Below are 24709 nucleotides of genomic sequence, written 5' to 3'. Positions count from 1 at the left end.
TGAGAATGTGAGCTGGCTCTGTGGTAATTAATGTTAGCAGCCTGTGCTGGCTCACTAAGCAGCGTCTTGCACAGCTCTTGAACTGTGTCCTTACGTGGAGCTGTCTCCTTATGCGGAGACTATTTACAGGGGTTCCACAGAAGGACAAAGTCCAATCCACTTTCTAACCACCACCAAGCTCTTATATTTTAACATTGTATGTGGTTTGGTTTTTTAAGTTAAACAAGTTTAATTTAGAAAGTTATACATGTACTTAAACATCATGAATTATATTTACAAAACATCCTACCTTTATATCCAAAGTGATATCAAGAAATGCCTCATACGTATCCGAAACTGCTTTGCAATTCAAGCACTTCAGTGGAAGCAAAATATAAATGCTTAACAATACGTGGAGGAGACTAACTGTCCAAATTCAAGTTGTCGATAGATACTACTTTAGACAAACTGCAGACTGCTTTACTACCGACAAAAGACACAGATCAGTTCTAAGGACAGGAATATTTTTTAAAGTACCTCTTGATCTTAGAAATCCTCCAAATATTTGATGAATGATGGTGGTAGCTTGAGAAGATCTGTCCAATCTGGAAATAAATTATAATCAGACCTCAGAAGATTTAAGGCACACAGTTAACTCTTCAAAGAGTTTTATGAAAACCAAGGATGACGTAGACTTTCAGTTTTGATAGTAAATAAAGGACTACAAGGTGCTAGAGAACGTATAAAAGTGAATTTGTTTATGCTGACTTGGTGCTTCCATTCAAGCACGCTTCCTGCATAGCATCGACAGTATAGCGCAAGAACTCGTGTGCGTCTTCTTGACTGCCAAAATGGAAATGTTGTCCTATTGCTAAATAAGAAGATGATAGTATTTACCTCATTTAAAAATGAAATAATTCTCGTATTTCTAAAATCTCTCTTCTTTATAGTGTTAAAACCATTTATACACATCAAATAATTATTTGAAGATTACAAGATACTGAAAAAGAAACACATCTGAAGCCACTTACGACTGAGGTTATTGATAACACGCGTAGGCTCGATGGCATCAACAGTGCAACGCAGGGCCTGGTTAATGTGAGTCTCCATCGTGCACATCATGCAAAAATCTTGTTCACGACCTGAAGAGTGAAAGAAGAAAGCATCCCAGTCTAGCGAAACAGACATAACTACAAACAAACATATAAGTAACATTTAAACTATAGATACAGTATCCACTCTCCTTGTCCCAACAGTCTCGTAACATTTCATTTCACACAACTTTATAGAATAAAAATATCCATTAAGCTTGTGTTCAAGTGCATTTTGTGATGAGAAATCTAAAAGACTACTGCAAAGTCACGTTTGTGAAGGCTGACAGGAATGTGAACTCCACAGGCTGCAAAATATATGAGGAAAGAATATTTGACATTGATGATACAGCATTAAGAGAATGTGGGTTATTTTCAGCACAGTGCTGTCAGGTGAGCTTCATGATACAGAGCTACGAGTCCTTTGGGAGAAAGGAAAAACTAAAGTAATGTATGTAATAGTACTTCTGCCCTCCTTTTTTCAACAGGATTCTTAACTGAAACAATTTCTATATACAGGAAGAAAACAGTTAAATTTCTAGGTATCGATACAAAGATACCAGCCTAAAAAGCATACACGTTTAGTACAACATTTAGTTTATAGTACAACATTTTATTTAGGACAAAATCAGTCTAGATTTTAATACAGTCCCACAAAAAAATCTAGTCATGTTCATAACAGCTCATATTGCTTTCTAGGTTTTGTTTTTGTTTGCTTCTTTTTTTTTTTAATTGGTTCAACAACGAACAGACCATTTATTGTAGTGCATTATGGAACCTAGGCTGTGAAGACTAAAGACCTATGATGCCAACATCCTAAATTTTATTGCCTTTCTAGCAGCAGGAAGCCCAAATAGCCCAAATGCCAAATGTTCATTAAATGCATTACTGTCCAATGCACTTCATTATTCCCATGAAGCAAGAAAAGATCCTTTTAAAAAAACAAACAAACAAACAAACAAAAAAACCACATGGTGCATTAAACGCACTCCATATGCTATTCTGAGCCCACTGCTAATACAATGCTCAAAGCCAGCTTCTACAGGTAAAATCAGGCAAGTAACTTTGTCTCACAGAATCACTGCTGTTCTTTCACCTTCAGAGCTATCCAACAGATTTAAAATACTGTTAGAAAGTACTCACATGACTGGCTGTGCTCAAGAGAAAGCATGTAATTGGCAAGTGGGGGGGTGTAGGTCAAACACTGTAGAGTAGCATTAAGAAAGCGTGTGTTGCCAAGATTGTACAGGCCAACTCCAACACTTTGTGTTTCTTGCCAATCCATACGTATCTTCTCAGGTGGAAAAAGAATCCTTTGTGGCGGAGCAAGTCCATCAGTAACAACTGCAAGAAAGTTATATTTAAAAAGAGATTTTGTTTGTTTGTTTCTAAGAAAGGCATTAGGTATATATAGGTATAGTAAATATATAAAGTATATATAGGTATAGTAAAAATACTATTCTGCGGGAGCACCTAGAGGAACTAGCTACAATCCAAAACAGAAAAACTTATTGCAGACAGCTTTAATACCGCCAAATTCAAATTGGCTGGTCAGCACAACGTTTTGGGAAAAAAAGTTTAGTCAACCATTTTAATTTTTCTAAGGCAAGGCTAACTGCCATCCTGTTTTTAGTATCTAACGCCAAGTTCCTCTCCATCTATAATCTTTAACCTGATTACCTCAACTACTGCTTTTTTCCTTATTATAACTTAAACCACAAACTTAGACTTGAAAGAGAAAGGAGAAAAGACCTTGGTCTTTGTATCGACCAACGAGATAAGCCTTACACATTTTTAAGTTTATTTTTGACGATTGATTGATGCATTATCAGATATTAGGTACTCTGCAAGAGCAAATATTAACACTAGTAAGAATAAATCCGATCCACCACCTCTTATTCAAAATACATCAATTTCTAATTTGGAGATAACGTCTCCCTGACAAGGAAGTAGAAAAGCTGTAAATACCGATCTAGTTTCCTCTCCCGATGTTCCATATACATACCGATGCTGTTCCTACACCTACACTCTGAGCATAAATTTATGTTGACATGAGTATCGGGTGTTATTTCTCTCTCTGTTTGCCTTGAGAGACTCTCCTCCTGTCCACTGAAAAGTAAACTCAAGATTCCAGATCAGTTAAGACAGTTGCTATCCCCCCATTCAGAGTTCTGCAGCAGCACTGTTCAGATTTTCCAGCAGTCTCTTTACAAAATGACCACTTATAAGTGTACAAAAACACTTATCACCTAGCTTGTCAGTAGGTACACGTGTGGCCTCTCTTAAGCAGAATCAATCACAGCTTAAGATTTTATACAAGATCCCATTTTCAAGTTTGGGATTATTTCAGAAAGTCTTTTTTCCTAGAAACAGTACTACTAGTAACACTTTAACTGGTTTGCCAGCACAACCTTTACCCTGTTAGAAATGATGTTGACTTCTACCTTCATGTAGCATACATAGTGTCCTGAGTGACAGTTGATACCATGATGCACCAGCACCTCATATAAGGCGTAGATGAGTGGTTCTCCACTTGATTGAGACATGTAGTCTCGGAGGTCCAAATACTCAGGATATTTTACCTCCTAAAGAGAGACCAAGAAGATAGAAAAATTATATCAGAGTACTTCGTGGACTAGGCAGAGAAAAACACTTCCAAAAAACAGAGACTGGAATTATATGAATATATCTCTTGATTCACTAAAAATAAGTCTTCCCATAAGCAACGTTTAATACTAGAAGTTGCAGAGAACTGTTTTCTGAAGAATTAGCCTTCTCAGAGGAAAGTATATGCTTCTTGTCAAGCAGGAACTTTACTGATATTAAGAGAAAGAATAAGCCACAGTCGTTGGTCTACAATGGAATGGGCGAAAGTTGCGACAGGGGAGTTTTAGGTTGGATGTTAGGAAGTACTTCTTTACCGAAAGGGCTATTAAGCATTGGAATGGGCTGCCCAGGGAGGTGGTGGAGTCACCATCCCTGGAGGTCTTTAAAAGACGTTTAGATGTAGAGCTTAGCGATATGGTTTAGTGGAGTACTTAGTGTTAGGTCGGAGGTTGGACTCGATGATCTTGAGGTCTCTTCCAACCTAGAAATCTGTGATACCGTGATACTGTGATACAATTATTGTCTGAAAATATTAACAACTTTCAGCATTGGGGGATGTCCCATTACATGATGACAAAGTTGCATTACAGCGGTAAATATACCTTGTTGATCTTTCCACCTGTGAAATCTGCAAATTCTTTTCAGTGATATTGTGAGAACGTTGGAAGAACGGTGTATGGTAAATCTCTTGGATGCAGGAACCATCTTTTTACACCTTAAAAACAAGCAGAGACAAGTGTTTGAAAGCATCTTCTTTTTCGCCCCCAAAACAAACTCGTTTTAATGTCTCACGCATGCTTATGCTATTTGAATAATATTTACTTGCATAATATATATAATTCATGATGTTTAAGTACATGTATAACTTTCTAAATTAAACTCGTTTAACTTAAAAAACCAAACCACATACAATGTTAAAATATAAGAGCTTAAGAGAGCAGATGGAAGCATCTGCCTCGAGGGCAGGTGAGTTGGCAGAGTAAGGGAGCAGATGAGAGTACCTGTCCTAGCTGTGCTGTGGCTTTGGATGCTGCCGCGGCCTATGCTTTTCTTTTTCTTTCGCAGGTGCCTTGCACAGACTCAGAGGGGCCAAGCTGCACTCTGAAGAGCAGCACGAGAAGGGCAGGCTGGTCGTGAGTGGGGTTGGAGCGGAATGGCCAAGTTGCGCAAGGTGACTGCGAAGGGTATCCATTTTGCTTTTCAGGTGTCATGGCAGGCTCTACACAGAAGTGGCTGAGGATTTGAGAAGAGGTTACAGAGCATCAAGGAGCAGCACGTGCAGTGACGGTTTCCAAACGGTATGGTTGCTTTCTCTTCTGTTCATCAGGTGCCACAGGCAAGGTGGGCTGTGACGTTAGTCTTTAGAATCGGAGCTAAGCAGGTCACTAGAATGCCACAGGGCATCTGAGAAGGGTGTTTTAACAGAAAAAGCTTGTCTGGCATGGCAGTGCCTGATGGCAGCGTGTTTCCACAGGTGAAGAGGTGCCTGAAGCCCCATCCTGTCTAGCCTGCGCACACCTCGCTGAGAATGAAAGCCGCTTTCCAGTAATTCAGAAAGCCAAGTTACATCTCGGCCTCGAGCATCTGGGGCCTGTGCTTTTGGGCCTGTCTGTAGCATTTGGCACTTGCATTAATACTTTCTTGGCATATATTTAGGCTTTTGGGGCCAGTGTCTTGGGGGGGTGTGGAGCTGCTTGTACACCTTTGGGGCTTGCATCTGGGGGGGGGGGTTGGGAGTTGCTTGTACACCTTTGGGGACTGTGGCTGGGGGGGGGGTCAGGGCCTGCATCTGGGGGGGTTGGAAGCTGCTCCTACAATGTAGGGATCTGTATCTGTGGGGGTTGGGAGCTGCTTGTACACAGTATGGGCTTGCGTTTGGGGGCAGGTGTTGGGAGCTGCTTGTACAATGTAGGGATCTGCATCTGGAGGGGGTTGGGAGCTGCTTGTACACCTTTGGGGCTTGCATCTGGAGGGGGTTGGGGCCTGCCTCTGGGGGGGGTGGTTGTGAGCTGCTTGTATACTGTAGGGGCCTGCTTGTACACCTTTGGTGGGGCCTGCGTCTGGGGGGGATGGGAGCTGCTTGTACACTGTTAGGGCCTGCCTTGCGGGGGGGGGGTGGGAGCTGCTTGTACACTGTAGGGGTCTGGGTCTTGGGGGGTTGGGGCTGTTTGTACACCTTTGGGGTGTGCCTCTGGGGAGGGTGGGGAGTTGCTTGGACACCTTTGGGGCCTGTGTCTGGGGGGGGGTTGGGGCCTGTGCTGGGGGGGTTGGGAGCTGCTTGTACACTCTAGGGTCTTCTGGCGGGCTTTGGAGCCTCCCTTTGAGGGGGACATTTGGGAGCTGGTTGTACACCTTTGGGGCCAGAGTCTGGGGCGTGGGGGCTGGGGCTGGGGCCTGCATCTGGGTGGGGTGGGGTCCAGTTCATGGGGGGGGGTTGGGAGCTGCTTGTGGACAGTTGGGGTCTGCATCCGGGTGTGGTTTGGGCCTGCTTGTAGACTTCTGCAGCCTGCGTCTGGTGTTTGGGGGCTTTTCTGTAGCGTTTGGGGCTTGCATTTTGGCTTTGGGATGTGTCTTGAGCTTCTGGGGCCTAGCTGTAGTGCTTGGGGCCTGCGTCTGGGGCTTTTCTGTAGCATTTTGGTCACGTGTTTGTGATTTGGGGTGTGTATCCAGGGTTTTGCCTTTTTTGTAGTTTTCAGCTATGTGTCAGTTTCTTTGTCAGTTGCCTGGGGTTAGGGGCAGTTTGGGGTTTGGATCATTAGTCAGTGTCATTAGCGTTGGGGGGTTGATATGAAGGGTTAGGGTTGTGGTTAGAGTTGTTAGGGTTAAAGGGAATAAGGATTTTAGGGTAAGGGGATCAAGGTTGTGGGAATAAAAATGTTTTTGCACAGAGTTACATCGTTTAGAGGGAAGGAAGGTGGTACTGAGATATGCGTGCAGTGATAAGAAAGCTTCACAGACAACCTTGTAAAATGCAGACAACCAGAATCCTTAGAGCAATTGGGTGGAAATCACGGTGTAAGAAACATTACCACCTCAAAGAGGAAAACAGTCAAGAAAAAAAGAAAATTGACTTGTAACAGGCCAGCAGCTGTGTATTTTCTGTGAAGAACCAGATAGATTGTGAACCTGGATTACCCGGTCAATTGGGAAACTGGGGAGGGTCCTGGTCACCGAGAGGGAAAAAAAAAATTTATATAAACTGTGTTAAACTGTATAAACTAGTACGTGGCTTGTGGGACACCTGCCATTGCACTCGTGAATAAAAATGCTACCTCACTGAGATCCTTGCCTGAGCCTATGTTATTAGTTACAGAGTGTTTTTAACAAGGTGTTAGGGTTTTAAGGTTTCAGGGCTAAGGCACTAGGGTTGGGTTTCAGGGTTAGGGTTTCCAGGGTTTAGGGTTAGGATTTTAAGGTTGTTAGGGTTGGAGTTAAAGGGTTAGGGTCTGGGGGTTAGTGTGTTAAGGTTTTAAAGTTTTTTGGGGTTTTAGTGTAGATAGGGTTTTTAGGGGTTAGGGTCATAGGGTTTTATTTATGGTAAGGTATTTAGGGTTAGGGGTTTAAGGTCTCAATTTTTGTTTGTTTTTAAGGTTAGGGGCTCCAGGGTTAGGGCCTTGAGAGTCTTAATTTTTTGGGTTAGGGTTTAGAGGGTCTTAATTTTTAGGGTTAGGGGTTTTAGGCGTAGGTCTTCAGGGCTTTAGTGTGGTAAATTTTATTGGGTTAGGGCTGAAAGGGTTTTTAGGGTTAGGGTTTCTAGAGTTTTTTGGGGTGGGGGTTAGGGTTAGATGCGTGGGTGCCGTAGGGTTAGGGGTTAGGCCTAATATTAGGGCGGAAGGCCAAATTAAGAGGGTGGGAGACCCCCAAAATTGAAGGGTTGAAGCCCCAAGTTAGGGGAAGGAACCTCAAAGTTGTGGGGTCCCCCAAAATTGGGCAGAAGAACTATTAATATTGGGGGAAACCCGAAAAAAGGAGGGTGGGGGACTCTAAAATTGGGGGGGACCCCCAAAAGTGGTCAGGTCCCCCCAAATTAGGGGAGGAACCCCCAAGATTGGGTGGGTGAACCCCCAAATTGGGGGGAAGAACACTTAAAATGGAAGCGTGAAATTCCAGAATTGAATGTGGACCCCCCAAGAACTGGGGAGGAATCCCCAAAATTCGGGGGGACCCTCAAAATTGGGGTTAAAGCCCCAGATGTCGGGGAGTGAAGCCCCAAATTAAGGGATGGAACCTCAAAAATGTGGTGAGAACCCCAACATTGGGGGAAAGAACCTTAATATTAGGGTGGCAGGCCTAAAAAAGATGGTGGGGGACCCCAAAATTGTGGGGGGATTGGAAGGGGGGGGGGAATCCCCAAAATGGAGGGGGAACCCCAAAACTGGGGGGGCGAAGCACCAAATTAGGGAAAGGAACCGAAAATTGTGGGGAAGAACCCTGAAATGGAGAGGTGAAAACCCGAAATTGAGGGGAAAACCCCAAAACGGCGGGAAAACCTCCATAAACACAAAATGGAACGGGGAATGTAACAGAGCAAAAAACGTGGCGTCCTACGGCAAACTGCGAGGCTCAATTTTCCGGGGAGTGCTGGGAAATGTAGTTCTTGGGAACTGGGTTTCCGGGAGGCCATGTTGCCTTCCCAGAGCATGTCGGGAGGTGCAGTTCTCGAGAAGCCGCTTACCGGGCAGCCATATTGGGAGTCCGGGGAATGCCGGGAGATGTAGTCTTCCGGCACTGGGCTTCCGGGAGGCCATATTGGTTTCCCAGAGCATGCCGGGGTATGTAGTACTCGAGGGCACTGGGCTTCCGGGAGGCCATGTTGTTTTCCCAGAGCATGCCGGGAGATGTAGTTTTCCGGCACTGGACTTCCGGGAGGCCATATTGTTTTCCCAGAGCATGCCGGGAGATGTAGTTCTCGGACACTGGGCTTCCGGGAGGCCATGTTTTTTTCCTAGAACATGCTGGGAGATGTAGTCTTCCGGCACTGGGCTTCCGGGAGGCCATATTGGTTTCCCAGAGCATGCCGGGAGATGTAGTTTTCCGGCACTGGACTTCCGGGAGGCCATATTGTTTTCCCAGAGCATGCCGGGAGATGTAGTCTTCCGGCACTGGGCTTCCGGGAGGCCATATTGGTTTCCCAGAGCATGCCGGGAGATGTAGTTTTCCGGCACTGGACTTCCGGGAGGCCATATTGTTTTCCCAGAGCATGCCGGGAGATGTAGTCTTCCGGCACTGGGCGTTTTTTGCTAATAATAATTTTTGTACTAATAACATAGGCTCAGGCAAGGATCTCAGTGAGGTAGCATTTTTATTCACGAGTGCAATGGCAGGTGTCCCACAAGCCACGTACTAGTTTATACAGTTTAACACAGTTTATATAAATTTTTTTTTTCCCTCTCGGTGACCAGGACCCTCCCCAGTTTCCCAATTGACCGGGTAATCCAGGTTCACAATCTATCTGGTTCTTCACAGAAAATACACAGCTGCTGGCCTGTTACAAGTCAATTTTCTTTTTTTCTTGACTGTTTTCCTCTTTGAGGTGGTAATGTTTCTTACACCGTGATTTCCACCCAATTGCTCTAAGGATTCTGGTTGTCTGCATTTTACAAGGTTGTCTGTGAAGCTTTCTTATCACTGCACGCATATCTCAGTACCACCTTCCTTCCCTCTAAACGATGTAACTCTGTGCAAAAACATTTTTATTCCCACAACCTTGATCCCCTTACCCTAAAATCCTTATTCCCTTTAACCCTAACAACTCTAACCACAACCCTAACCCTTCATATCAACCCCCCAACGCTAATGACACTGACTAATGATCCAAACCCCAAACTGCCCCTAACCCCAGGCAACTGACAAAGAAACTGACACATAGCTGAAAACTACAAAAAAGGCAAAACCCTGGATACACACCCCAAATCACAAACACGTGACCAAAATGCTACAGAAAAGCCCCAGACGCAGGCCCCAAGCACTACAGCTAGGCCCCAGAAGCTCAAGACACATCCCAAAGCCAAAATGCAAGCCCCAAACGCTACAGAAAAGCCCCCAAACACCAGACGCAGGCTGCAGAAGTCTACAAGCAGGCCCCAACCACACCCGGATGCAGACCCCAACTGTCCACAAGCAGCTCCCAACCCCCCCCCATGAACTGGACCCCACCCCACCCAGATGCAGGCCCCAGCCCCAGCCCCCACGCCCCAGACTCTGGCCCCAAAGGTGTACAACCAGCTCCCAAATGTCCCCCTCAAAGGGAGGCTCCAAAGCCCGCCAGAAGACCCTAGAGTGTACAAGCAGCTCCCAACCCCCCCAGCACAGGCCCCAACCCCCCCCAGACACAGGCCCCAAAGGTGTCCAAGCAACTCCCCACCCTCCCCAGAGGCACACCCCAAAGGTGTACAAACAGCCCCAACCCCCCAAGACCCAGACCCCTACAGTGTACAAGCAGCTCCCACCCCCCCCCGCAAGGCAGGCCCTAACAGTGTACAAGCAGCTCCCACCCCCCCCCCAGACGCAGGCCCCACCAAAGGTGTACAAGCAGGCCCCTACAGTATACAAGCAGCTCACAACCACCCCCCCCAGAGGCAGGCCCCAACCCCCTCCAGATGCAAGCCCCAAAGGTGTACAAGCAGCTCCCAACCCCCTCCAGATGCAGATCCCTACATTGTACAAGCAGCTCCCAACACCTGCCCCCAAACGCAAGCCCATACTGTGTACAAGCAGCTCCCAACCCCCACAGATACAGATCCCTACATTGTAGGAGCAGCTTCCAACCCCCCCAGATGCAGGCCCTGACCCCCCCCCAGCCACAGTCCCCAAAGGTGTACAAGCAACTCCCAACCCCCCCCCCCAGATGCAAGCCCCAAAGGTGTACAAGCAGCTCCACACCCCCCCAAGTCACTGGCCCCAAAAGCCTAAATATATGCCAAGAAAGTATTAATGCAAGTGCCAAATGCTACAGACAGGCCCAAAAGCACAGGCCCCAGATGCTCGAGGCCGAGATGTAACTTGGCTTTCTGAATTACTGGAAAGCGGCTTTCATTCTCAGCGAGGTGTGCGCAGGCTAGACAGGATGGGGCTTCAGGCACCTCTTCACCTGTGGAAAAACACTGCCATCAGGCACTGCCATGCCAGACAAGCTTTTTCTGTTAAAACACCCTTCTCAGATGCCCTGTGGCATTCTAGTGACCTGCTTAGCTCCGATTCTAAAGACTAACGTCACAGCCCACCTTGCCTGTGGCACCTGATGAACAGAAGAGAAAGCAACCATACCGTTTGGAAACCGTCACTGCACGTGCTGCTCCTTGATGCTCTGTAACCTCTTCTCAAATCCTCAGCCACTTCTGTGTAGAGCCTGCCATGACACCTGAAAAGCAAAATGGATACCCTTCGCAGTCACCTTGCGCAACTTGGCCATTCCGCTCCAACCCCACTCACGACCAGCCTGCCCTTCTCGTGCTGCTCTTCAGAGTGCAGCTTGGCCCCTCTGAGTCTGTGCAAGGCACCTGCGAAAGAAAAAGAAAAGCATAGGCCGCGGCAGCATCCAAAGCCACAGCACAGCTAGGACAGGTACTCTCATCTGCTCCCTTACTCTGCCAACTCACCTGCCCTCGAGGCAGATGCTTCCATCTGCTCTCTTAAGCTCTTATATTTTAACATTGTATGTGGTTTGGTTTTTTAAGTTAAACAAGTTTAATTTAGAAAGTTATACATGTACTTAAACATCATGAATTATATTTACAAAACATCCTACCTTTATATCCAAAGTGATATCAAGAAATGCCTCATATGTATCCGAAACTGCTTTGCAATTCAAGCACTTCAGTGGAAGCAAAATATAAATGCTTAACAATACGTGGAGGAGACTAACTGTCCAAATTCAAGTTGTCGATAGATACTACTTTAGACAAGCTGCAGACTGCTTTACTACCGACAAAAGACACAGATCAGTTCTAAGGACAGGAATATTTTTAAAAGTACCTCTTGATCTTAGAAATCCTCCAAATATTTGATGAATGATGGTGGTAGCTTGAGAAGATCTGTCCAATCTGGAAATAAATTATAATCAGACCTCAGAAGATTTAAGGCACACAGTTAACTCTTCAAAGAGTTTTATGAAAACCAAGGATGACGTAGACTTTCAGTTTTGATAGTAAATAAAGGACTACAAGGTGCTAGAGAACGTATAAAAGTGAATTTGTTTATGCTGACTTGGTGCTTCCATTCAAGCACGCTTCCTGCATAGCATCGACAGTATAGCGCAAGAACTCGTGTGCGTCTTCTTGACTGCCAAAACGGAAATGTTGTCCTATTGCTAAATAAGAAGATGATAGTATTTACCTCATTTAAAAATGAAATAATTCTCGTATTTCTAAAATCTCTCTTCTTTATAGTGTTAAAACCATTTATACACATCAAATAATTATTTGAAGATTACAAGATACTGAAAAAGAAACACATCTGAAGCCACTTACGACTGAGGTTATTGATAACACGCGTAGGCTCGATGGCATCAACAGTGCAACGCAGGGCCTGGTTAATGTGAGTCTCCATCGTGCACATCATGCAAAAATCTTGTTCACGACCTGAAGAGTGAAAGAAGAAAGCATCCCAGTCTAGCGAAACAGACATAACTACAAACAAACATATAAGTAACATTTAAACTATAGATACAGTATCCACTCTCCTTGTCCCAACAGTCTCGTAACATTTCATTTCACACAACTTTATAGAATAAAAATATCCATTAAGCTTGTGTTCAAGTGCATTTTGTGATGAGAAATCTAAAAGACTACTGCAAAGTCACGTTTGTGAAGGCTGACAGGAATGTGAACTCCACAGGCTGCAAAATATATGAGGAAAGAATATTTGACATTGATGATACAGCATTAAGAGAATGTGGGTTATTTTCAGCACAGTGCTGTCAGGTGAGCTTCATGATACAGAGCTACGAGTCCTTTGGGAGAAAGGAAAAACTAAAGTAATGTATGTAATAGTACTTCTGCCCTCCTTTTTTCAACAGGATTCTTAACTGAAACAATTTCTATATACAGGAAGAAAACAGTTAAATTTCTAGGTATCGATACAAAGATACCAGCCTAAAAAGCATACACGTTTAGTACAACATTTAGTTTATAGTACAACATTTTATTTAGAACAAAATCAGTCTAGATTTTAATACAGTCCCACAAAAAAATCTAGTCATGTTCATAACAGCTCATATTGCTTTCTAGGTTTTTTTGTTTGTTTGTTTGGTTTTTTTAATTGGTTCAACAACGAACAGACCATTTATTGTAGTGCATTATGGAACCTAGGCTGTGAAGACTAAAGACCTATGATGCCAACATCCTAAATTTTATTGCCTTTCTAGCAGCAGGAAGCCCAAATAGCCCAAATGCCAAATGTTCATTAAATGCATTCCTGTCCAATGCACTTCATTATTCCCATGAAGCAAGAAAAGATCCTTTTAAAAAAACAAACAAAAAACACACATGGTGCATTAAACGCACTCCATATGCTATTCTGAGCCCACTGCTAATACAATGCTCAAAGCCAGCTTCCACAGGTAAAATCAGGCAAGTAACTTTGTCTCACAGAATCACTGCTGTTCTTTCACCTTCAGAGCTATCCAACAGATTTAAAATACTGTTAGAAAGTACTCACATGACTGGCTGTGCTCAAGATAAAGCATGTAATTGGCAAGTGGGGGGGTGTAGGTCAAACACTGTAGAGTAGCATTAAGAAAACGTGTGTTGCCAAGATTGTACAGGCCAACTCCAACACTTTGTGTTTCTTGCCAATCCATACATATCTTCTCAGGTGGAAAAAGAATCCTTTGTGGCGGAGCAATTCCATAATTAACAACTGCAAGAAAGTTATATTTAAAAAGAGATTTTGTTTGTTTCTAAGAAAGGCATTAGGTATATATAGGTATAGTAAATATATAAAGTATATATAGGTATAGTAAAAATACTATTCTGCGGGAGCACCTAGAGGAACTAGCTACAATCCAAAACAGAAAAACTTATTGCAGACAGCTTTAATACCGCCAAATTCAAATTGGCTGGTCAACACAACGTTTTGGGAAAAAAAGTTTAGTCAACCATTTTAATTTTTCTAAGGCAAGGCTAACTGCCATCCTGTTTTTAGTATCTAACGCCAAGTTCCTCTCATCTATAATCTTTAACCTGATTACCTCAACTACTGCTTTTTTCCTTATTATAACTTAAACCACAAACTTAGACTTGAAATTATATGGTAATAAATGCAAGGACAATGTAAAAACAAATAACTAGGAATGACGGTACCCCTACAAATATCAGATCTTTTCCTGAGCAATGTTAGCATTCAAAAACCTGTGAATAATGGAAGCTGTGAATAGCAACAATAAAACGCTTTTCTTTGCAAAACAGTCCCCAGTGGTGCCAGCGCACCCTCTGGAGTCACTGCACTGCATTCCCAGTGGTGCCAGTGCCCTCTCTGCACTCACTGCAGTGAATCCCCAGCGGTGACAGTGCACTCTCTGGACTGGCACCACTGGGGATGCAGTGCAGTGAGTCCAGAGAGTGCGCTGGCACCACTGGGGATGCAGTGCAGTGAGTCCAGAGAGTGAACTGGCACCTTGGGTATGTAGTGCAGTGAGTCCAGAGAGTGCACTGGCACCATGGGGATGCAGGGCAGTGAGTCCAGAGAGTGCGCTGGCACCACTGGGGATGCACTGCAGTGAGTCCAGAGAGTGCACTGGCACCATTGGGGATGCACTGCAGTGACTCCAGAGAGTGCACTGGCACCACTGGGGATGCAGTGCAGTGAGTCCAGAGAGTGCACTGGCACTACTTGGGATGCAGTGCAGTGAGTCCACAGAGTGCACTGGCACCACTGGGGATGCAGTGCAGTGAGTCCAGAGAGTGCACTGGCACCACTGGGGATGCAGTGCAGTGAGTCCACAGAGTGCACTGGCACCACTGGGGATGCACTGCAGTGAGTCCAGAGAGTGCACTGGCAACACTGGTGATGCACTGCAGTGAGTCCAGAGAGTGCACTAGCACCACTGGGGATGCACTGCAGTGACTCCAGAGAGTGCACTGGCACCACTTCGGATGCACTGCAGTGAATCCAGAGAGTGCACTGGCACCACTGGGGATGCAGTGCAGTGAGTCCAGAGAGTGCACTGGCACCACTGGGGATGCAGTGCAGTGAGTCCAGAGAGTGCACTGGCACCACTGGGGATGCAGTGCAGTGAGTCCAGAGAGTGCACTGGAACCACCGGGGATGTACTGCAGTGACTCCAGAGACTGCACTGGCACCACTGAAGATGCAGTGCAGTGAGTCCAGAGAGTGCACTGGCACCACTGAGGATGCAGTGCAGTGAGTGCAGGCAGTGCACTGGCACCACTGGTGATGCAGTGCAGTGAGTCCAGAGACTGCACTGGCACCACTGGGGATGCACTGCAGTGAGTCCAGGGAGTGCACTGGCACCACTGGGGATGCAGTGCAGTGAGTCCAGAGAGTGCACTGGAACCACCGGGGATGTACTGCAGTGAGTCTGCAGAGTGCACTGGCACCACTGCGGATGCAGTGCAGTGAGTCCAGAGAGGGCAGTGGCACCACTGGGGATGCACTGCAGTGAGTCCAGAGATTGCACTGGCACGACTGGCATCCCCAGTGGTGCCAGTTTTTCATAGTTTCTAAGTTATTTAGATAGCATAATCTGGCTGGGGATCATGACTGGGGATTATTAGGTTGATCAGTGAAGACAGGAAAGATATTGCTGAATTGTGTCAGAGCACTAGCTTTGGACCACGTAGTTTGAATCACATCTGCACACCATTCTGGATTAGGTTAAAACATTTTTTTTTTTACTTGCATATATTCCAGAGCTAACCATTGTTAATGATCTGTGTACCAACCAGGACCTATGGTCCTTCAATCTGAGGGCTTAAGTTTGCTGCATCTAAAGGAAGTTACATGTGCACAAAGTACCACAAAATCGCTGACATGCGGCAAATCATCCCCTGGGGTAAAATAAATAAAGTTTCCTATACGCAACAAGTGCCACATCTTTTTTTCTCTTTTTAACTTGCATGTTTCTTTCAGACTTTATGATTTGTATTTCTCTGCGCTCCACTTTGACAATGCCAATCGCAAGCGTAACAAAAAGAAGAAAAAGGAGAAACATCAGGAAAGTGAAAGGCTTCTTGGAATACTTAGGTCCTCGTTTCCAGAAGAAAACCCGGGAGAAGAAGGAAGAATGCCATCCTCCAGATGGCTCTTTATGAGAGCAATGCAGAAGTGAGGGCAGTAAACAACCTCACAAGGAAGGGAAGCCTTCCAGTGCAGGTGAAAGCAAGAAATACAGCTCCATCGCATCCAGCGAGTATATTAAAGGTAAGCGGCTGCAGTTTATGGGATTCCTTTTAGATTAATCTAGAGATTATTTAAAACAGTCTTTAAATGCTTGATGACTGAACAGTCTGCTGGATATTAAAATATGTTTTGAAAAATATGTTTCAAGTGTTGTTTTTTCAGCTATGTGGGGAGAACAAATACAGTGGCTATGAATATTTTGGCTATTATTCAGAACAGCATTTCTTCTTTGCATACTTCTTTGTTGTTCTACCTCAATATACATCTAATTGTTAGACTGCTGGATTTGTTCCCAGTATTGATGACAAAGCACACTATAGATGCTGTCTGCGTTACTGGAAAATGATTTGTTTCAAAGTAAAATGACTTCCAGGTAAGGTAAACGCTGAGCATGCTCTTCCTGCCTCCTTCTTCACAGTGCTCATAGTAGATCGCTTACGTATGTATTAGTCAGATTCTCTTATAAACTCCTAGTGCATCTCTGGAATTTTGAATTTACAGTGACTTTACGCTCTTCTCTCTCGCTCCTCTAGGCGGTTTCATCTGTTACCAGAGCTCTAGAACTATTTGTGAAACCTGAAGAGCTGGATGGAGAGAATTGCTACAAATGTAGCGAGTAAGATTATTACTAATTATGTCTTAATACTAGATATTAGTTTTATGTATTGCATGACTTAGAGCATAAGTTATCTTTTAACTTCATTTAGAAATAAGGAGACGCAGCTTTGTTGTTGTTGTTGTTGTTGTTGTTGTTGCTTCATTTTGTAGTAGTGGTGAGCTGAAGCAAGGAGCTATGGAGAATGATTTGGAGTGGAAGGCAGCAGCAGGTTCCTGTGAGTTGAGAATGTGAGCTGGCTCTGTGGTAATTAATGTTAGCAGCCTGTGCTGGCTCACTAAGCAGCGTCTTGCACAGCTCTTGAACTGTGTCCTTACGTGGAGCTGTCTCCTTATGCGGAGACTATTTACAGGGGTTCCACAGAAGGACAAAGTCCAATCCACTTTCTAACCACCACCAAGCTCTTATATTTTAACATTGTATGTGGTTTGGTTTTTTAAGTTAAACAAGTTTAATTTAGAAAGTTATACATGTACTTAAACATCATGAATTATATTTACAAAACATCCTACCTTTATATCCAAAGTGATATCAAGAAATGCCTCATACGTATCCGAAACTGCTTTGCAATTCAAGCACTTCAGTGGAAGCAAAATATAAATGCTTAACAATACGTGGAGGAGACTAACTGTCCAAATTCAAGTTGTCGATAGATACTACTTTAGACAAACTGCAGACTGCTTTACTACCGACAAAAGACACAGATCAGTTCTAAGGACAGGAATATTTTTTAAAGTACCTCTTGATCTTAGAAATCCTCCAAATATTTGATGAATGATGGTGGTAGCTTGAGAAGATCTGTCCAATCTGGAAATAAATTATAATCAGACCTCAGAAGATTTAAGGCACACAGTTAACTCTTCAAAGAGTTTTATGAAAACCAAGGATGACGTAGACTTTCAGTTTTGATAGTAAATAAAGGACTACAAGGTGCTAGAGAACGTATAAAAGTGAATTTGTTTATGCTGACTTGGTGCTTCCATTCAAGCACGCTTCCTGCATAGCATCGACAGTATAGCGCAAGAACTCGTGTGCGTCTTCTTGACTGCCAAAATGGAAATGTTGTCCTATTCCTAAATAAGAAGATGATAGTATTTACCTCATTTAAAAATGAAATAATTCTCGTATTTCTAAAATCTCTCTTCTTTACAGTGTTAAAACCATTTATACACATCAAATAATTATTTGAAGATTACAAGATACTGAAAAAGAAACACATCTGAAGCCACTTACGACTGAGGTTATTGATAACACGCGTAGGCTCGATGGCATCAACAGTGCAACGCAGGGCCTGGTTAATGTGAGTCTCCATCGTGCACATCATGCAAAAATCTTGTTCACGACCTGAAGAGTGAAAGAAGAAAGCATCCCAGTCTAGCGAAACAGACATAACTACAAACAAACATATAAGTAACATTTAAACTATAGATACAGTATCCACTCTCCTTGTCCCAACAGTCTCGTAACATTTCATTTCACACAACTTTATAGAATAAAAATATCCATTAAGCTTGTGTTCAAGTGCATTTTGTGATGAGAAATCTAAAAGACTACTGCAAAGTCACGTTTGTGAAGGCTGACAGGAATGTGAACTCCACAGGCTGCAAAATATATGAGGAAAGAATATTTGACATTGATGATACAGCATTAAGAGAATGTGGGTTATTTTCAGCACAGTGCTGTCAGGTGAGCTTCATGATACAGAGCTACGAGTCCTTTGGGAGAAAGGAAAAACTAAAGTAATGTATGTAATAGTACTTCTGCCCTCCTTTTTTCAACAGGATTCTTAACTGAAACAATTTCTATATACAGGAAGAAAACAGTTAAATTTCTAGGTATCGATACAAAGATACCAGCCTAAAAAGCATACACGTTTAGTACAACATTTAGTTTATAGTACAACATTTTATTTAGGACAAAATCAGTCTAGATTTTAATACAGTCCCACAAAAAAATCTAGTCATGTTCATAACAGCTCATATTGCTTTCTAGGTTTTGTTTTTGTTTGCTTCTTTTTTTTTTTAATTGGTTCAACAACGAACAGACCATTTATTGTAGTGCATTATGGAACCTAGGCTGTGAAGACTAAAGACCTATGATGCCAACATCCTAAATTTTATTGCCTTTCTAGCAGCAGGAAGCCCAAATAGCCCAAATGCCAAATGTTCATTAAATGCATTCCTGTCCAATGCACTTCATTATTCCCATGAAGCAAGAAAAGATCCTTTTAAAAAAACAAACAAACAAACAAACAAAAAAACCACATGGTGCATTAAACGCACTCCATATGCTATTCTGAGCCCACTGCTAATACAATGCTCAAAGCCAGCTTCTACAGGTAAAATCAGGCAAGTAACTTTGTCTCACAGAATCACTGCTGTTCTTTCACCTTCAGAGCTATCCAACAGATTTAAAATACTGTTAGAAAGTACTCACATGACTGGCTGTGCTCAAGAGAAAGCATGTAATTGGCAAGTGGGGGGGTGTAGGTCAAACACTGTAGAGTAGCATTAAGAAAGCGTGTGTTGCCAAGATTGTACAGGCCAACTCCAACACTTTGTGTTTCTTGCCAATCCATACGTATCTTCTCAGGTGGAAAAAGAATCCTTTGTGGCGGAGCAAGTCCATCAGTAACAACTGCAAGAAAGTTATATTTAAAAAGAGATTTTGTTTGTTTGTTTCTAAGAAAGGCATTAGGTATATATAGGTATAGTAAATATATAAAGTATATATAGGTATAGTAAAAATACTATTCTGCGGGAGCACCTAGAGGAACTAGCTACAATCCAAAACAGAAAAACTTATTGCAGACAGCTTTAATACCGCCAAATTCAAATTGGCTGGTCAGCACAACGTTTTGGGAAAAAAAAGTTTAGTCAACCATTTTAATTTTTCTAAGGCAAGGCTAACTGCCATCCTGTTTTTAGTATCTAACGCCAAGTTCCTCTCCATCTATAATCTTTAACCTGATTACCTCAACTACTGCTTTTTTCCTTATTATAACTTAAACCACAAACTTAGACTTGAAAGAGAAAGGAGAAAAGACCTTGGTCTTTGTATCGACCAACGAGATAAGCCTTACACATTTTTAAGTTTATTTTTGACGATTGATTGATGCATTATCAGATATTAGGTACTCTGCAAGAGCAAATATTAACACTAGTAAGAATAAATCCGATCCACCACCTCTTATTCAAAATACATCAATTTCTAATTTGGAGATAACGTCTCCCTGACAAGGAAGTAGAAAAGCTGTAAATACCGATCTAGTTTCCTCTCCCGATGTTCCATATACATACCGATGCTGTTCCTACACCTACACTCTGAGCATAAATTTATGTTGACATGAGTATCGGGTGTTATTTCTCTCTCTGTTTGCCTTGAGAGACTCTCCTCCTGTCCACTGAAAAGTAAACTCAAGATTCCAGATCAGTTAAGACAGTTGCTATCCCCCCATTCAGAGTTCTGCAGCAGCACTGTTCAGATTTTCCAGCAGTCTCTTTACAAAATGACCACTTATAAGTGTACAAAAACACTTATCACCTAGCTTGTCAGTAGGTACACGTGTGGCCTCTCTTAAGCAGAATCAATCACAGCTTAAGATTTTATACAAGATCCCATTTTCAAGTTTGGGATTATTTCAGAAAGTCTTTTTTCCTAGAAACAGTACTACTAGTAACACTTTAACTGGTTTGCCAGCACAACCTTTACCCTGTTAGAAATGATGTTGACTTCTACCTTCATGTAGCATACATAGTGTCCTGAGTGACAGTTGATACCATGATGCACCAGCACCTCATATAAGGCGTAGATGAGTGGTTCTCCACTTGATTGAGACATGTAGTCTCGGAGGTCCAAATACTCAGGATATTTTACCTCCTAAAGAGAGACCAAGAAGATAGAAAAATTATATCAGAGTACTTCGTGGACTAGGCAGAGAAAAACACTTCCAAAAAACAGAGACTGGAATTATATGAATATATCTCTTGATTCACTAAAAATAAGTCTTCCCATAAGCAACGTTTAATACTAGAAGTTGCAGAGAACTGTTTTCTGAAGAATTAGCCTTCTCAGAGGAAAGTATATGCTTCTTGTCAAGCAGGAACTTTACTGATATTAAGAGAAAGAATAAGCCACAGTCGTTGGTCTACAATGGAATGGGCGAAAGTTGCGACAGGGGAGTTTTAGGTTGGATGTTAGGAAGTACTTCTTTACCGAAAGGGCTATTAAGCATTGGAATGGGCTGCCCAGGGAGGTGGTGGAGTCACCATCCCTGGAGGTCTTTAAAAGACGTTTAGATGTAGAGCTTAGCGATATGGTTTAGTGGAGTACTTAGTGTTAGGTCGGAGGTTGGACTCGATGATCTTGAGGTCTCTTCCAACCTAGAAATCTGTGATACCGTGATACTGTGATACAATTATTGTCTGAAAATATTAACAACTTTCAGCATTGGGGGATGTCCCATTACATGATGACAAAGTTGCATTACAGCGGTAAATATACCTTGTTGATCTTTCCACCTGTGAAATCTGCAAATTCTTTTCAGTGATATTGTGAGAACGTTGGAAGAACGGTGTATGGTAAATCTCTTGGATGCAGGAACCATCTTTTTACACCTTAAAAACAAGCAGAGACAAGTGTTTGAAAGCATCTTCTTTTTCGCCCCCAAAACAAACTCGTTTTAATGTCTCACGCATGCTTATGCTATTTGAATAATATTTACTTGCATAATATATATAATTCATGATGTTTAAGTACATGTATAACTTTCTAAATTAAACTCGTTTAACTTAAAAAACCAAACCACATACAATGTTAAAATATAAGAGCTTAAGAGAGCAGATGGAAGCATCTGCCTCGAGGGCAGGTGAGTTGGCAGAGTAAGGGAGCAGATGAGAGTACCTGTCCTAGCTGTGCTGTGGCTTTGGATGCTGCCGCGGCCTATGCTTTTCTTTTTCTTTCGCAGGTGCCTTGCACAGACTCAGAGGGGCCAAGCTGCACTCTGAAGAGCAGCACGAGAAGGGCAGGCTGGTCGTGAGTGGGGTTGGAGCGGAATGGCCAAGTTGCGCAAGGTGACTGCGAAGGGTATCCATTTTGCTTTTCAGGTGTCATGGCAGGCTCTACACAGAAGTGGCTGAGGATTTGAGAAGAGGTTACAGAGCATCAAGGAGCAGCACGTGCAGTGACGGTTTCCAAACGGTATGGTTGCTTTCTCTTCTGTTCATCAGGTGCCACAGGCAAGGTGGGCTGTGACGTTAGTCTTTAGAATCGGAGCTAAGCAGGTCACTAGAATGCCACAGGGCATCTGAGAAGGGTGTTTTAACAGAAAAAGCTTGTCTGGCATGGCAGTGCCTGATGGCAGCGTGTTTCCACAGGTGAAGAGGTGCCTGAAGCCCCATCCTGTCTAGCCTGCGCACACCTCGCTGAGAATGAAAGCCGCTTTCCAGTAATTCAGAAAGCCAAGTTACATCTCGGCCTCGAGCATCTGGGGCCTGTGCTTTTGGGCCTGTCTGTAGCATTTGGCACTTGCATTAATACTTTCTTGGCATATATTTAGGCTTTTGGGGCCAGTGTCTTGGGGGGGTGTGGAGCTGCTTGTACACCTTTGGGGCTTGCATCTGGGGGGGGGGGTTGGGAGTTGCTTGTACACCTTTGGGGACTGTGGCTGGGGGGGGGGTCAGGGCCTGCATCTGGGGGGGTTGGAAGCTGCTCCTACAATGTAGGGATCTGTATCTGTGGGGGTTGGGAGCTGCTTGTACACAGTATGGGCTTGCGTTTGGGGGCAGGTGTTGGGAGCTGCTTGTACAATGTAGGGATCTGCATCTGGAGGGGGTTGGGAGCTGCTTGTACACCTTTGGGGCTTGCATCTGGAGGGGGTTGGGGCCTGCCTCTGGGGGGGGTGGTTGTGAGCTGCTTGTATACTGTAGGGGCCTGCTTGTACACCTTTGGTGGGGCCTGCGTCTGGGGGGGATGGGAGCTGCTTGTACACTGTTAGGGCCTGCCTTGCGGGGGGGGGTGGGAGCTGCTTGTACACTGTAGGGGTCTGGGTCTTGGGGGGTTGGGGCTGTTTGTACACCTTTGGGGTGTGCCTCTGGGGAGGGTGGGGAGTTGCTTGGACACCTTTGGGGCCTGTGTCTGGGGGGGGGTTGGGGCCTGTGCTGGGGGGGTTGGGAGCTGCTTGTACACTCTAGGGTCTTCTGGCGGGCTTTGGAGCCTCCCTTTGAGGGGGACATTTGGGAGCTGGTTGTACACCTTTGGGGCCAGAGTCTGGGGCGTGGGGGCTGGGGCTGGGGCCTGCATCTGGGTGGGGTGGGGTCCAGTTCATGGGGGGGGGTTGGGAGCTGCTTGTGGACAGTTGGGGTCTGCATCCGGGTGTGGTTGGGGCCTGCTTGTAGACTTCTGCAGCCTGCGTCTGGTGTTTGGGGGCTTTTCTGTAGCGTTTGGGGCTTGCATTTTGGCTTTGGGATGTGTCTTGAGCTTCTGGGGCCTAGCTGTAGTGCTTGGGGCCTGCGTCTGGGGCTTTTCTGTAGCATTTTGGTCACGTGTTTGTGATTTGGGGTGTGTATCCAGGGTTTTGCCTTTTTTGTAGTTTTCAGCTATGTGTCAGTTTCTTTGTCAGTTGCCTGGGGTTAGGGGCAGTTTGGGGTTTGGATCATTAGTCAGTGTCATTAGCGTTGGGGGGTTGATATGAAGGGTTAGGGTTGTGGTTAGAGTTGTTAGGGTTAAAGGGAATAAGGATTTTAGGGTAAGGGGATCAAGGTTGTGGGAATAAAAATGTTTTTGCACAGAGTTACATCGTTTAGAGGGAAGGAAGGTGGTACTGAGATATGCGTGCAGTGATAAGAAAGCTTCACAGACAACCTTGTAAAATGCAGACAACCAGAATCCTTAGAGCAATTGGGTGGAAATCACGGTGTAAGAAACATTACCACCTCAAAGAGGAAAACAGTCAAGAAAAAAAGAAAATTGACTTGTAACAGGCCAGCAGCTGTGTATTTTCTGTGAAGAACCAGATAGATTGTGAACCTGGATTACCCGGTCAATTGGGAAACTGGGGAGGGTCCTGGTCACCGAGAGGGAAAAAAAAAATTTATATAAACTGTGTTAAACTGTATAAACTAGTACGTGGCTTGTGGGACACCTGCCATTGCACTCGTGAATAAAAATGCTACCTCACTGAGATCCTTGCCTGAGCCTATGTTATTAGTTACAGAGTGTTTTTAACAAGGTGTTAGGGTTTTAAGGTTTCAGGGCTAAGGCACTAGGGTTGGGTTTCAGGGTTAGGGTTTCCAGGGTTTAGGGTTAGGATTTTAAGGTTGTTAGGGTTGGAGTTAAAGGGTTAGGGTCTGGGGGTTAGTGTGTTAAGGTTTTAAAGTTTTTTGGGGTTTTAGTGTAGATAGGGTTTTTAGGGGTTAGGGTCATAGGGTTTTATTTATGGTAAGGTATTTAGGGTTAGGGGTTTAAGGTCTCAATTTTTGTTTGTTTTTAAGGTTAGGGGCTCCAGGGTTAGGGCCTTGAGAGTCTTAATTTTTTGGGTTAGGGTTTAGAGGGTCTTAATTTTTAGGGTTAGGGGTTTTAGGCGTAGGTCTTCAGGGCTTTAGTGTGGTAAATTTTATTGGGTTAGGGCTGAAAGGGTTTTTAGGGTTAGGGTTTCTAGAGTTTTTTGGGGTGGGGGTTAGGGTTAGATGCGTGGGTGCCGTAGGGTTAGGGGTTAGGCCTAATATTAGGGCGGAAGGCCAAATTAAGAGGGTGGGAGACCCCCAAAATTGAAGGGTTGAAGCCCCAAGTTAGGGGAAGGAACCTCAAAGTTGTGGGGTCCCCCAAAATTGGGCAGAAGAACTATTAATATTGGGGGAAACCCGAAAAAAGGAGGGTGGGGGACTCTAAAATTGGGGGGGACCCCCAAAAGTGGTCAGGTCCCCCCAAATTAGGGGAGGAACCCCCAAGATTGGGTGGGTGAACCCCCAAATTGGGGGGAAGAACACTTAAAATGGAAGCGTGAAATTCCAGAATTGAATGTGGACCCCCCAAGAACTGGGGAGGAATCCCCAAAATT

At 44.1% G+C, this 24709-nt stretch overlaps 3 long non-coding RNA genes across 12 annotated transcripts in view; 1 reads left to right on the top strand and 2 right to left on the bottom strand.

Annotated features, from left to right (window-relative positions):
* LOC310891155 lies at window positions 1-21408 on the bottom strand. 8 transcript variants are annotated; one of them, XR_014577449.1, is made up of 11 exons: window positions 21157-21408; window positions 20392-20532; window positions 19953-20056; window positions 19090-19290; window positions 17393-17997; window positions 12146-13535; window positions 11652-11719; window positions 4280-4392; window positions 3515-3655; window positions 2214-2414; window positions 1-1121 (listed from the first exon to the last, which is right to left on the bottom strand). It is a non-coding gene; the product is annotated as an uncharacterized lncRNA (long non-coding RNA). The 8 variants fall into 8 exon arrangements; XR_014577451.1 differs by lacking the exon at window positions 19953-20056 and adding an exon at window positions 3039-3179; XR_014577452.1 differs by lacking the exon at window positions 19953-20056 and adding an exon at window positions 3076-3179.
* The window catches only part of LOC310891156, a 20847-nt gene continuing 787 nt past the window's right edge, over window positions 4650-24709 (top strand). Inside the window, exons 1-5 of one of the 3 annotated variants that reach the window (XR_014577456.1) lie at window positions 4650-4975; window positions 5152-5222; window positions 21620-21852; window positions 22029-22116; window positions 23529-24709. The exon at window positions 23529-24709 is cut by the window's right edge and continues 787 nt beyond it. This is a non-coding gene — a long non-coding RNA (uncharacterized lncRNA). Of the gene's footprint in view, window positions 4976-5151; window positions 5223-21619; window positions 21853-22028; window positions 22264-23528 lie in introns of those variants that run through there. The other 2 variants (XR_014577457.1, XR_014577458.1) reach the window with 2 other exon arrangements.
* LOC310891157 lies at window positions 8858-11263 on the bottom strand. The gene is made up of 3 exons (XR_014577459.1): window positions 10944-11263; window positions 10680-10767; window positions 8858-9267 (listed from the first exon to the last, which is right to left on the bottom strand). It is a non-coding gene; the product is annotated as an uncharacterized lncRNA (long non-coding RNA).

The sequence above is a fragment of the Anser anser genome (assembly GCF_964211835.1).
Source record: "Anser anser genome assembly, contig: HAP1_SCAFFOLD_281, whole genome shotgun sequence".
Classification (NCBI taxonomy): Eukaryota; Metazoa; Chordata; class Aves; order Anseriformes; family Anatidae; genus Anser; species Anser anser.
The sequence above is the reverse complement of the archived record's forward strand: the minus strand, read 5'-3'. Positions and strand labels throughout refer to the sequence as shown.